At 46.9% G+C, this 12,322-nt stretch overlaps 1 protein-coding gene across 1 annotated transcript in view; it reads left to right on the top strand.

Annotated features, from left to right (window-relative positions):
* The window catches only part of LOC139280004 (immunoglobulin superfamily member 22-like), a 134,324-nt gene that overhangs the window by 685 nt on the left and 121,317 nt on the right, over nt 1-12,322 (top strand). The gene's annotated exons all lie outside the window — the stretch shown is intronic.

Below are 12,322 nucleotides of genomic sequence, written 5' to 3'. Positions count from 1 at the left end.
AGTAAAAGTTTCATCATGAAAGGCTTCAGCAGATTAACCTGCCTCTCCTCCCATCCCAGTGCTTGGCAGGTATTCATCCAGTTTTAGTTAAAAAGGTATCAATGAATCTAGAATTTACTACTTTTTCTGATGGTCTATTCCTTGGGCTGGATTTTGGGCATTTTAGATTTGGGTGCGTTAATTGCGGCGGGGCGTTAAAGTTAGCGCCTGAAAATAGTTTGCGCCTCCGACTGCAAGTTTCGGCAAAAATGTAAGTTGGAGGAGCATTGCCGTTAAGTCAGGCGTTACACACCAAACTTTGTGCGCCCGAGCTGAAACTTGCAGCAGTAAAAAAGTTTAATTGTTGTTCACTGTCCTGCAACATAACGTTGTATATTGTTTGGTTTTATTTTGGTGGAGGTGTTTTTGTAACTTTGTTGCAGTAAAATTTATGACTCATCATTTGCCATAGGTGTCTTGTGCATCATTCCAACGTTCACCGGAGATGTGCCTTTATGGGGGCACATAGCGTGTCCAGTGTAAGCTCCATTCCTCAAGTTTCCTCCATTTAGGAGAGACTATCCATTACGAGCTGGCAACATGCAAGTGTTGGTCCGGCAGCATCTTCATACTGCCTTTCCCGTGGATTGGGTGGCTATCCAATGGGGGCCTCACCAGGCTCCTCTTCGTCGTTCTGCTCTTGATGTGGGCATGCAATCCACACTGGCAATGCCTGGCCAAGCTGTGCAACATGCAGCACACTACAATGAATTCAGAAACCTGATGAGGGGAGTATTAAAGGCTGCCTCCAGAGCAGTCCAGGCATCTGTCTGCCTGTAGGAGATGGCATATCTTTGTCAGCACTTCCTTTCGGAATTGCAGCTTTCTCATACACTGCTCCTCAGAGAGCTGGAGGTCTGAGTGTTGGTGCCTGTAAACCCGTGGAGGGTAAGACACCCTCCCCGGACATCTTCAGCTTCTCATCATCCGTGGGCCGACATGGCCAAGAGTCCTTCCTGTAGCTTGACACCGCCTGGCAATAGCATGGAGCATGATATGCTGGTGAACTAGTAATTCCCCATTAAATTCTCTCACTGAAGTTATCAGGGCACTGTAATGGCAGATAAAAGTGAAGTTTGCAAGTTGGAGTTTCACACAGCATTATGTGCGCAACCGTTGTTGTCAATATGACCTGTGATGTAGGATCCTCATCCCTCCATTTAAAAATGCTGCCAATGCCACCTGCCACACCCTGGGACCACCTGTTTTTTTTCAGGCGTTTCTTGAGGCGGGCGTTAAATGAGGTGTTTAGGCTGAATGTTCCATCCAGGACACTGGTGCAGCGTTGCACAATGATTGACGCCATTATCACGCTAAAAACAGGGCAGGATGGCAAGCTTTTGAGCCGGCATAAACCAATAGCCAAATCTTCCGCCTGGGTAAACCCGGCACAACGCCCCAAAACAGCATTTAACACCCCAAATAATCCGATAATCCAGCCCCTTAAATTCACTCATCAGTTTTGGGAAAGCCATAGTGCCTGAGACAGTGCATTCTGAAATAGTGTCACGTTGCATCACTTTAAAAAATATCCCTTCCTATATCAGAGGCTCTCCCTTTCCGATATCAGAGGCTCTGAGGTCAATTGTACCTGACTCAGCACAGACTGAGATGAATCTGTGGTGTATTTCTCAGCTACTCACTAAGCAATCAAGAAATTGACATCAAACTCATAATTAGAGCTACTGTTTTATGGTTTTCCTTTCCTCCTACAATCTACAGGCCTTTACCACCCAATATTGGCTCCACATAACCACTGCTTCTTGATTTAACTTTTCTTTCCTACTCTTTATAGATGGTGTCCTGCGGCCTTGAGCCGAGAATTTTTTCCATCCCATTCTGCCACTGGAGGTGCAGTGGGGCGGGACTGCTGGCTGGTTGTCAGTTGTAGTTCTGACTCTGGCCCAATTCACAGGTTCAGTCTCATTAATATTTTGAGTATGGGAATTAGGACTATTTACTCTACAGCTGTGGCACCCTTCTCAGCTGGGTGATGGCACTGGAAGTGCAGTATAGCTTGCCCTGAGGTGCTGGCTGAATAAAAAAATTTTTACAATTTTTGGGGGGATTCAGAGTACTCAGCAAACACAAATTAAATTTTTAAAAACTCCCACAGTGGCTAGACAGAAAATACATTTTGGGTGATAAAGCCCTGTAGATTGTAGGAGAAAAGGAAAACCATAAAACAGTAGCTCTAATTATGAGTTAGACGTCAATTCCTTGATTGTATTTCTCAGCTACTCACTGAACAGATTCATTAGTCTGTGCTGAGTTAGGTACAATTGACCTTCGAGCCTCGGATATAGGGCCCAAGTTTCCACAAGAAAAAAAACGGGCGCCCCTCCGAGCTGGGCGCCCGTTTTTCGCGCCTAAAACGGCGCCTAAAAAAATCCTCGGTAGTCTCCACCGACTTACAGGTCCTGTGGCACTCGGCGCAGCCGGCACGAGCTGTGGGGGGGGCGGAGCCAGGTCCCTGCGCTGAAAACAGTGCCGGGACCTCTGCACATGCGCGCTACAGTCGGCACGCAAGTGCAGTAGCTCCAGGCGCCGAACTGTGTGGGAGGGGCCCGAAGCACGCAGCCCCTAGCCCTGGCCCAATGGCCTCACTGGGGCTGTGTGAATGAGGCTCCTCCCACGGCCAGCTCCTGCTCCCCGCACGACCAGACCCGACACTCGCTCCACCTCCCCCCCCCCCCGCCGACCAGACCCGACCCGACACCCGCTCCCCCCCCCGACCCGACACCCGCTCCCCCCCCCGACCCGACACCCGCTCTCCCCCCCAGCCCCGACCCGAGGCCCGCCCCCCCCCCGCGACCCGACACCTGCTTCCCCCCCCCCCCGACCCGACCCCCCCTCCCCTCCCCTCCCTCTCTCTCTCTCTCTCCATCCCCTCTCTCTCTCCCTCTCTCTCTCTCTCCCTCTCCCGCTCAGCGGCACGAACAGCTGCAGAATTCTCCCTGGCTGAAGCACTTTCACACAGGTAGGAAGATGGTTTATTTAATCTTTTCTTGGCTTATAAATGTTTATTCAGGTTGGATTTATTTGTATAATATTTGTAGAAATATAAATAAGGATTTATTGTCAAATTTAATGAGTTCCCTTCCCCCCCCCTCCCCCCCACCTCGTTCTGGACGCCTAATTTGTAACCTGCGCCTGATTTTTTAATGTGTAGAACAGGTTTTTTCAGTTCTACAAAAATCTTCACTGGCGCCATTCTACTTTAGTTTGGAGTACATTTTCACTGTGGAAACTTTCAAATCAGGCGTCAGTGGCCGGACACGCCCCCTTTTGAAGAAAAAATTCTGTTCTAAACTAGAACTGTTCTACCTGACTAGAACTGCAGAACAAAAAATGTGGAGAATTGCGATTTCTAAAAATTCCGTTCTCCACCAGTTGCTCCTAAAAATCAAGCGCGAATCATGTGGAAACTTGGGCCCATAGGGAGGGAATTTTTTTTTAAGTGATGTAGAGTGACACTTTTTCAGGATGCACTTTGTGAGGCACCATGGCCTTCCCAAAACTGATGAGTGCATTTATGGAATGGACTATCAGAAAAAGTAGTAAATTCTGGGTTAATTGATACCTTTTAAAATAAAACTAGATAAATACCTGCGCATTATAATATGCCATACCACTTCTGGCAGAAAATCCCAGAAGTGGCATTGAGTGACAGGCCCCGATGAAGTGGCTCCCTCCCCCTTATTCCCTCCCTTACCCGTCCAGATTATTCAACTTTCCTAGCATCAAGTACAGGAAATTTGGGGTTGAAGGTATCTCAAAAGAAAAAGGCACATCTTAAACTTGCATGTGTTATGATTATTTTTAATTTGATCAGGATTTTATATCTTGTATTTATTAACAAATATCTCCATTGGGAAAAAAAAGAGAGGTTTGGCATATAGAGACAAGTGTATCATGTTGCTGTATGTATCCCAGAATAAGTAATCAGTGCTAGCAACAGATGCTTTAGCATTGAGCCTTTCTCTTATAAGGCGATGTGTTTGCAGTATTCTGTTTCCCTGGAGTGTGCAGTAGAAGGGCTTCGTCCTTGAGTTTCTTCTATGTTGTCATTCCACACAGCTGGTTATAGTAGCACTTGTTCCCTCTGGGACTTATCATTAGAGTAATAGCCGCACATGCAACCTCTGAAAAATGCAAACGGCTGATCCAGGCATAGGGGATGTGTTAAACGTTATGGAAAAATCTTTGACTTCTTCGTAACCAGCACTGAGGACAGACAAAGTCTTTAAGATTATTACCAATAGTCAACTCACAGCATTCTGTGATGTGGGAAAAGTTGTTGGTGAGGCAGTGGATGGGATCTTGCCCTTGGGTACCATTTGCTTTGCGTTAATACAATTTTATTACTAACTCAATAAGTGATCCATATCTCTGCTCAAAAGGTAGAAAGATAAATGAGGAAAAGGATTCAGTTTTAAAAGCAGTCTTTTGACATTTCTAGACACCCTTTTCAGACACTGAATGTGCACTTAGAAAGCAGCAGCTTTAGTTGTGAGCAGTCTATTGTTGTATGGGATTAAACAGTAAAAAATGTGGAAGTCATATAAAATGGAACACTGGCACCTATAGCGGATGGTTGCTACACCAGAGAGTATGACTGGATGATAATGTACGCCATTTAATCCACTACCAAATCTATAAAAAGCAAGGGACCTAGTACTGAGCAATGTGGAACCCCACTGGAAACATCCTTCTACTCACAAAAACACCCATTAACCATTGGTGTAATGTATCCTACATGGCTACTGTTGGTACAATCACAAGGTGTGCCACCAGAGGGCACAGCAGTGGGAGACTTGTAGGTTACCTGTACAGGTGTGCCTGGCCTAGTATAAAAGGCAGGCCACCAGGCGTGATCCTCACTCTGGAGTTAACAAATAAAGAACTAAGGTTACTACAATTCAAGGACAACACATTGCCTCATGGAGTCATTACTAGAGCATCTAAGGACACAACAATTGGCGACGATATTACGAACTTTCACGCAAAAATGGCTACCTTTGGTACGTTGCAGCAGTTCGCCGATGGTGATGATTGGGATGCCTTTGTGGAGAGACGAGAACATTTCTTCACAGCAAACAACCTGGCAGGAGATGACCCAGCCACACTGGCTGATAAGCGCAGAGCTATCTTGCTGACCAGTTGTGGGCCCACCGTCTATGGCCTCGTCAGAGACTTGCTGGCACCAGCGAAGGCACCGACCAAGACGAACAAAGAGCTCGTAACCCTGATCCATGAGCAACTCAAGCCCAAGGAGAGCATCCTCACAGCCAGACACCGGTTCTATACCCACCGAAGGCCATGAAATTGCGAAATACGCCGCAGATCTCGGGAGACTGGCGGCACCGTGCGAGTTTGGCACCCACCTCAATGAAGGGACATTTTTGTCATTGGAATTGGCCATGAGGGCCTTCTTCACAGGTTACTGTCAGCGGATACCACAGTCACACTGCAGAAGACTATCTCTGTGAGCCAGTCATTCATGACCTCGACCTGCGGCTCTAGGCAGATGACTCACCCTCAGGACTCAAACCCAGCAGGTACTGTGCACAGAGTGGCGCCGTTTAGAGGCTGCACTGCAGAGCGCAAACCCTCTCAGGGAATAGAGTACAGGCTCCCCCCACCCCACCGAGTCCCTTAACTTAGAGTCCGCCGAGGGGGGCTAATCGAGTAACACCATGCTGGCGTTGCGGAGGGAATCACAGGGCTCACCAGTGCCACTTTAAAGACTATATATGCAAACGTTGCAGCACAAAAGGCCACCTCCAGCAAATGTGTAAGAGAAATATGACTTTGTCGATGAAGAGTCTGCAGATGGCCAGGAATCCAGCGCAGATTATGAATCGATAGGCAGGGAGGCAGCCCAGTCCCACGATGAGGTATATAGCATGTTTACCTGCACCACCGAGTGTTCCCTGCTGAAGATGGAAGTCGAGATAGAGGGCGTTCCAGTCTTCATGGAAGGGGACACGGGGGCGAGCCAGTCAGTGATGAATCATGAAGCCTTTGAGGGGCTATGGGACAATCAAGCTGAATGACCCAAGATGGTCCCGGTTCAGGCAAAGCTACGCACCTACACCGATTAAATCATCCCAGTCATTGGTAGCGCAATTGTAAAGATACTCCATGATGGCGCGGTGCACAAGTTACCTCTGTGGATTGTTGGAGATGATGGACCAGCGCTGCTCGGCAGAAGGTGGATGGAGAAGAGCCATTGGAAATGGGAAGACTTCATCCCTCCAGCGATTGACACCCTCTGCGCTCAGAGGCAAAGCAAGCCCTCACTGGAGGGTCAACCCGGCACCGGAGAGCAGACCAGCACGGCACCTGAGACACAGACCGCTCAGCACAACTGTGTGGAGATCCAGCTGAGACGACCCAAACGCACCTTCCAGGCTCCAGTGGCAGGACTCCGGAGGAAGAAAATCGGATCCAGTGTCGACTTCTCAGCTTCGGAGGCAGAACCGGGGGAGAAGAGGATCACCGCAGTCGACATCGTGGATGGAGGAAAGATGGCGCCCAAACCATGAGGTGAGGCGCTGAAGACAAAGATGGTCGTGGCCAGACCACGAGGTGCAGCGCTGATGGAGCAACACGTGGCACCAAACGGAGAAGCAGATTGGGTAAAGAAAGCAAGGCTCTCTTAAAGGAGGCCGGCAACCCACAACAATTAAAGGGACAGTTCCACACACTTAAGCAATATAATAGTAATTGTAAGTCAGAGGAAAAAGTTGTAATTAATCATGTAAAATGTGCAACTGATAATCTGAATTATATATAGCAACCAGCGAGGAAAAGTCACGCGATTTTGTAAAATGTGTAATTGATGATCTGAACTGTCTCGCGCGGTCACAATCAGATCCACAGTGTGTCCAGCATAAGTAATTAAAAGTTGTGCGATGCAGGGTTTCAACTGCACGCAGCCAATGCAGCGGGCAGACATCCATCGGGAGCACACAGGTCCAGCGAGCTACCCAATGCTGTAGCCTGTGTCCCGGGGACCAGAGTTATGCACCATGGAGTGTGGCCACAAGCAGCCAACACACACGGGCTGCAGAGCAAGCGACCTCAGCAGGGCAACGGCATCGGTATAGATACCATGATGCCCTTGATCGGCTCCACTTCTCAGGCACCCGATAGCACCAACTACCACGAGCCTGAAGGAGCAGACTGTACTAAGGCACAGTCCCCAGAATCCATCGCCATCAAAGCCGTACCCGTAAACGTAGGGTCACCTGCCACAGTTCCCCCAAAGGGAACCGGCACCAGCCAGGATCCCAAACCAAACAACACCCAGGCCAGCGAATCAGCAGTTCCCTGTGCACTGCTAGACGACAGCTCCTCAGGGAGCAACAGCAACCTAGGATGCAAAGAAAGGACAGGGAGGTCACAGGCATCTGTGAACCGACCTGACGCTAGGGACCACGGCAACAGCCCCGAGAGCAGACTACTCGGGCCAACCGGGTTCCCACTGCCAGCACCGGGCACTAAGCCGCCACCAGACGGCAGGGACACAACCCAGCAGCTCCGGCACTAGTTTGTCCTCACGCACCAGTCACTGCATCGATAAGGCATCTAACGTACTTGTCGCACTACGGAACCACAAATATAATCAAAACCTATTTTCCTGAACTTGAATGTACATGAATGCGAGGAGCCCCCGCCATAATCAATGTGGGGGTGGCGGGGAGGGGGGAGAATGGAGTGGTCAGGGGGACACACACACACACACAAACAGCAACCACCAGCACGCCACTACACCAACCACTCGCCCAAGATTGAAATGACCTGCCAAGGGTCAACGAGACAGAGCCCATATAGAGCTAAGCCCAGAGCACAGTCAATGCAGAGGCGATTTGCACTAAAGGCTCAGGGAAGAGTGATGTCATGTATCCTACATGACTAATGACCACTATCACAAGATGTGCCACCAGAGGGCTCAGCAGTGGGAGACTTGTCGATTACCTGTACAGCTGTGCCTGGCCTAGTATAAAAGGCAGGCCACCAGGCGTGATCCTCACACTGGAGTTAACAAAGAACTAAGGTCACTACAGTTCAAGTACAACACATTGCCTCGTGGAGTCATTACTAGAGCATCTAAGGACAACAACTGTACCCCTTTGCTTCCTGCCTCTGAGCCAATTTTGGATCCAACTTGCCACTTTCCCCTGGATCCCCTGGGCTTTTACTTTTGTGACCAAGCTGCCATGTGGGACCTTCTCGAAAGCTTTGCTAAAATCCATATACACTACATCATACGCACTGCCCTCATCGACCCTACTGGTTACCTCCTTGAAAAATTCAGTCAAGTTTGTCAGACGCAACCTTCCCTTAACAAATCTATGCTGACTGTCCCTGATTAATCCATATCTTTCCAGATGTAGATTTATCCTGTCCTTCAGAATTTTTTCCAGTAATCTTCCCACAACTGAGGTTAGGCTGACTGGCCTGTAATTACTTTGTCTATCCCTTTCTCCCTTTTTAGACAAAGGTACCACACTAGCAGTCCTCCAGTCTTCTGGCACCACACCTGAAGCCAGAGAGGATTGGAAAATTCTGGTGAAATCCGCTGCTATTTCTTCTTTTACTTCGCTTAACAGCCTGGGATACGTTTCATCCGGGCCTGGGATCTTACCCACTTTCAAAGCTGCTAAACTCCTTAATACCTCCTCTCTCACTATGTTTATTTCATCTAATATTTCACACTCCTCCTCAGTAGCAGTGTCTGCATCGCCCCTCTCTTTTGTGAAAACAGAGACAAAGTATTCATTAAGAACCATATCCACATCTTCCGCCTCCACACACAGATTACCCTCATGGTCTCTAATAAGCCCTACCTTTTCTTTAGTTATCTTCTTGCTCTTAATATATTGATAAAACATCTTTGGGTTTTCATTGATTTTACTTGCCAAGAATTTTTCATGCTCTCTTTTCTTTCCTAATATCCCTATTGATCTCGCCCCTGGACTTTCTATACTCCTCTAGAGATTCTGCAGTTTTTAGTGCTCAGAATCTGGCATAATCTTCCCTTTATCCTACCCTATATGTCCCTAGACATCGAGGGGATTCTAAATTTGTTAGACCCATCCTTTTTCTTTAAGGATACATATTTGGCCTGAACCCTGTGGATCTCCTCCTTGAATGTTTTACAATATTGATGGTGCACTTCTGATCTTTCACTTATAATAAATATTTAGGCAGAATTTGGTTGCACTTCTCAAATGTAGCTCTGTCACTAATAAAAAGAAAAGAACTTGCATTTATATAAGCCTTTCACAACCTCAGGACATCCCAAAGCACTTTACAGCCAATTGAAGTATTTTTTGAGGTGTAGTCACTATTGTAATATAAGAAATGCGGCAGCCGATTTGCGCACAGTAAGTTCCCACAAACAGCAATGGGCACCTGTGGTGTCACCTTCTTTGTTGGAGTAAATCTGAGGTTGCCTACATGTGAGACTGTTGAGAAAGGAACAGGAAACCAGGTAGGGACATTAGTTGGAGTACGGGGGCATAGAGCACTAAGTGGCTTTATTCTTTGGAATTGATTTTTTTTAATTTACCTTTTTGGGGTGGTGGGTCAAAATGCATATATTACTTAAAAGCATTTGATTGGCAACAGAGGAGAAGGGTTTAAAAAAAAATCAAGATTTTCAACATATGCACTTTATCTGCAGCATCAAAGATAGTGGATATTTCATATGGTACTTCACAAGAAACCTAATTAGAATTGCATGGACTGTACTGCACAGAAACGGGCTATTTCACCCAACAGGTCCATGCCGGTGTTTATGTGCTACACAGGCCTCCTCACACCCCTCTTCATCTAACCTTATCAGCATAACCTTCTATTCCTTTCTATCTCATGTGTTTAGCTATCTTCTCCTTGAATGCATCTATGCTGTTTGCCTCAGCTACTCCTTGTGACTAAAACAAAAGCTCAAGGTGAAGTTGTAATTTGGGTTATTAATATGCCAGATAATATGGTGGGAAAACTGAAGTTGATAATTTTAATAGGAAAGCTTTGATGATTGGACTACTCCAAATTCGCTGCACCTCCGCCACAATTTCTCATCACTCCTCCACCATGATCTCTCACTGCTCCTCTGCCACAAAACATTCGCTGCACCTCCGCCACAATCTCTCACACCTCTGCACCAAACATTTGCCGCACCTCCGCCACGATCACTAGCCAAATCTTAGCCACGATCTCTCACCACTCCTCCGTCCCGATCATCAACCGCATTTCTGCCTCGATCTCTCATCGCTCATCCGCCCCGACTTTCCCGCTCCTCTGCTGTACCTGGGCCTCGTCGATGTTCCGGTCCACGCTCCGAACAGCGACTTGGTGACGTCACCCAGTCATTCTCCTTGAGGTGCGGCGAATGTTTGTGGCAGAGGAACGGCGAGAGATCATGGCGGAGGTGCGGCAAATGGAGGTACGGGGCCCAGAAGAGCTGAGGGCCATGAGGCAGCACGAGCCAGCCCACACTGCAATATGTGTGTGCACTAGGTCCGTGCAGCAGAGCCAGTTTCCAGTTGTCCTGGTTAACCCTTGCCACTGGATAAAGGCCTAGCTCTGTCAAGCCCATGTGGTGGCTGATGTGCAACAGTCACCATACGTTAAAAAAAATCTCGTGTTTTCTATCTCATGTGTTTAGCTATCTTCTCCTTGAATACATCTATGCTGTTTGCCTCAGCTACTCCTTGTGACTAAAACAAAAGCTCACGGTGAAGTTGTAATTTGGGTTATTAATATGCCAGATAATATGGTGGGAAAACTGAAGTTGATCATAATTTTAATTGGAAAGCTTTGATGATTGGACTACTCCAAATTCGCTGCACCTCCACCACAATTTCTCACCACTCCTCCACCATGATCTCTCACCGCTGGAGTTCAGGACTGGAATATCAGGTCCTTCATTGAAACATGTTGAAGTAAGTCATCCTCGTTCGAGGGACCACTTATGAGAGTGTTGCATATCCAGAAGGAAATGGGAACAGGAGTAGGCCATTCAGCCCCTTGAGCCTGTTCTGCCATTTAATGAGATCATAGTTGATCTGTGATCTAACTCCAAATACCCACCTTTGGTCCCTATCCCTTAACAAAAAGCTATCAATCTCCGATTTAAAATTAACCATGTTGCGGGAGAGTTCCAAAGTTCTACCATCCTGTGTGTACAGAAGTGTTTCCTAATTTAACTCCTGAATGGTCTGGCTCTAATTTTGAGACTATGTCCCTAGAATCTCCAATCAGCAGAAATAGTTTCTATCTATCTACCTTATCTGTTCCCCTTAATATCCTGAAAACTTCAATCAGATCACCCTTAAACCTTCTAAGTTCCAGGGAATGCAACACTAATTTGTGTAATCTATCCTTGTAACTTAACCCTTGAAATCTGGGTCTCATTCTAGTAAATCTATGCTGCACTCCCTCCAAGACCAATATATCTTCCCAAGGTATGGTACCCAGATCTAGCCAGGGTTTTATACAGCTGTAGCTTAACTTCTACCCACTTGTACTCTAGTCGTCTTGATATAAAAAGGCCAAAATTCCATTACCCTTTTTGATTATTTTAAGAACATTAGAAATAGGAGCAGCAGTAGGCCATTTGGCCCCTCGAGCCAATGAGATTGTGGCTGATCTTCTACTTCAACTCCACTTGCCTGCACTATCTCCATATCCCTGAATTCCCTTAATATCCAAAAATCTATCGATCTCATTGTCTTGAATAAACTCAACGACTGAACATCTGCGGTCCTCCGGGGTAGAGAATTTCAATGATTCACGACCCTTTGAGTGAAGAAATTTCTCTTCAACTCAGTCCTAAATGGCTGATCCCTTATTCTGGGACTATGCCCCCTGGTTCGAGAATCCCTAGCCAAGGGAAGCATCCTCCCAGCATCTACCCTGTGAAGCCCCTTAAGAATTTTATACATTTCAATTAGATCACTTCTCATTCTTCTAAACTCTATAGGGAATATAGGCCTAGTCTGCTTCATAGGACAGTCCCCTCATCCAAAGAATCAGTCTGGTGAACCTTCGTTGCACTCTATGACAAGTATATCCTTCCTGAGGTAAGGAGACCAAAACTGTACACAATACTCCAGGTGCGGTCTCACCAGAGCCCTATATAATTGCAGTAAGATGTCTTTACTCAGACTCACATTTTTTTGCAATAAGGGCCAGTATATCATTTGCTCTCTTAATTGCTTGCTGTACCTGCATGTTAACTTTCAGTGATTCGTGTACAAGGACACCC

This window comes from Pristiophorus japonicus, chromosome 14 (assembly GCF_044704955.1).
Source record: "Pristiophorus japonicus isolate sPriJap1 chromosome 14, sPriJap1.hap1, whole genome shotgun sequence".
Classification (NCBI taxonomy): Eukaryota; Metazoa; Chordata; class Chondrichthyes; family Pristiophoridae; genus Pristiophorus; species Pristiophorus japonicus.
Note: the sequence above shows the minus strand (reverse complement) of the source record. Positions and strands in the feature narration are given on the sequence as shown.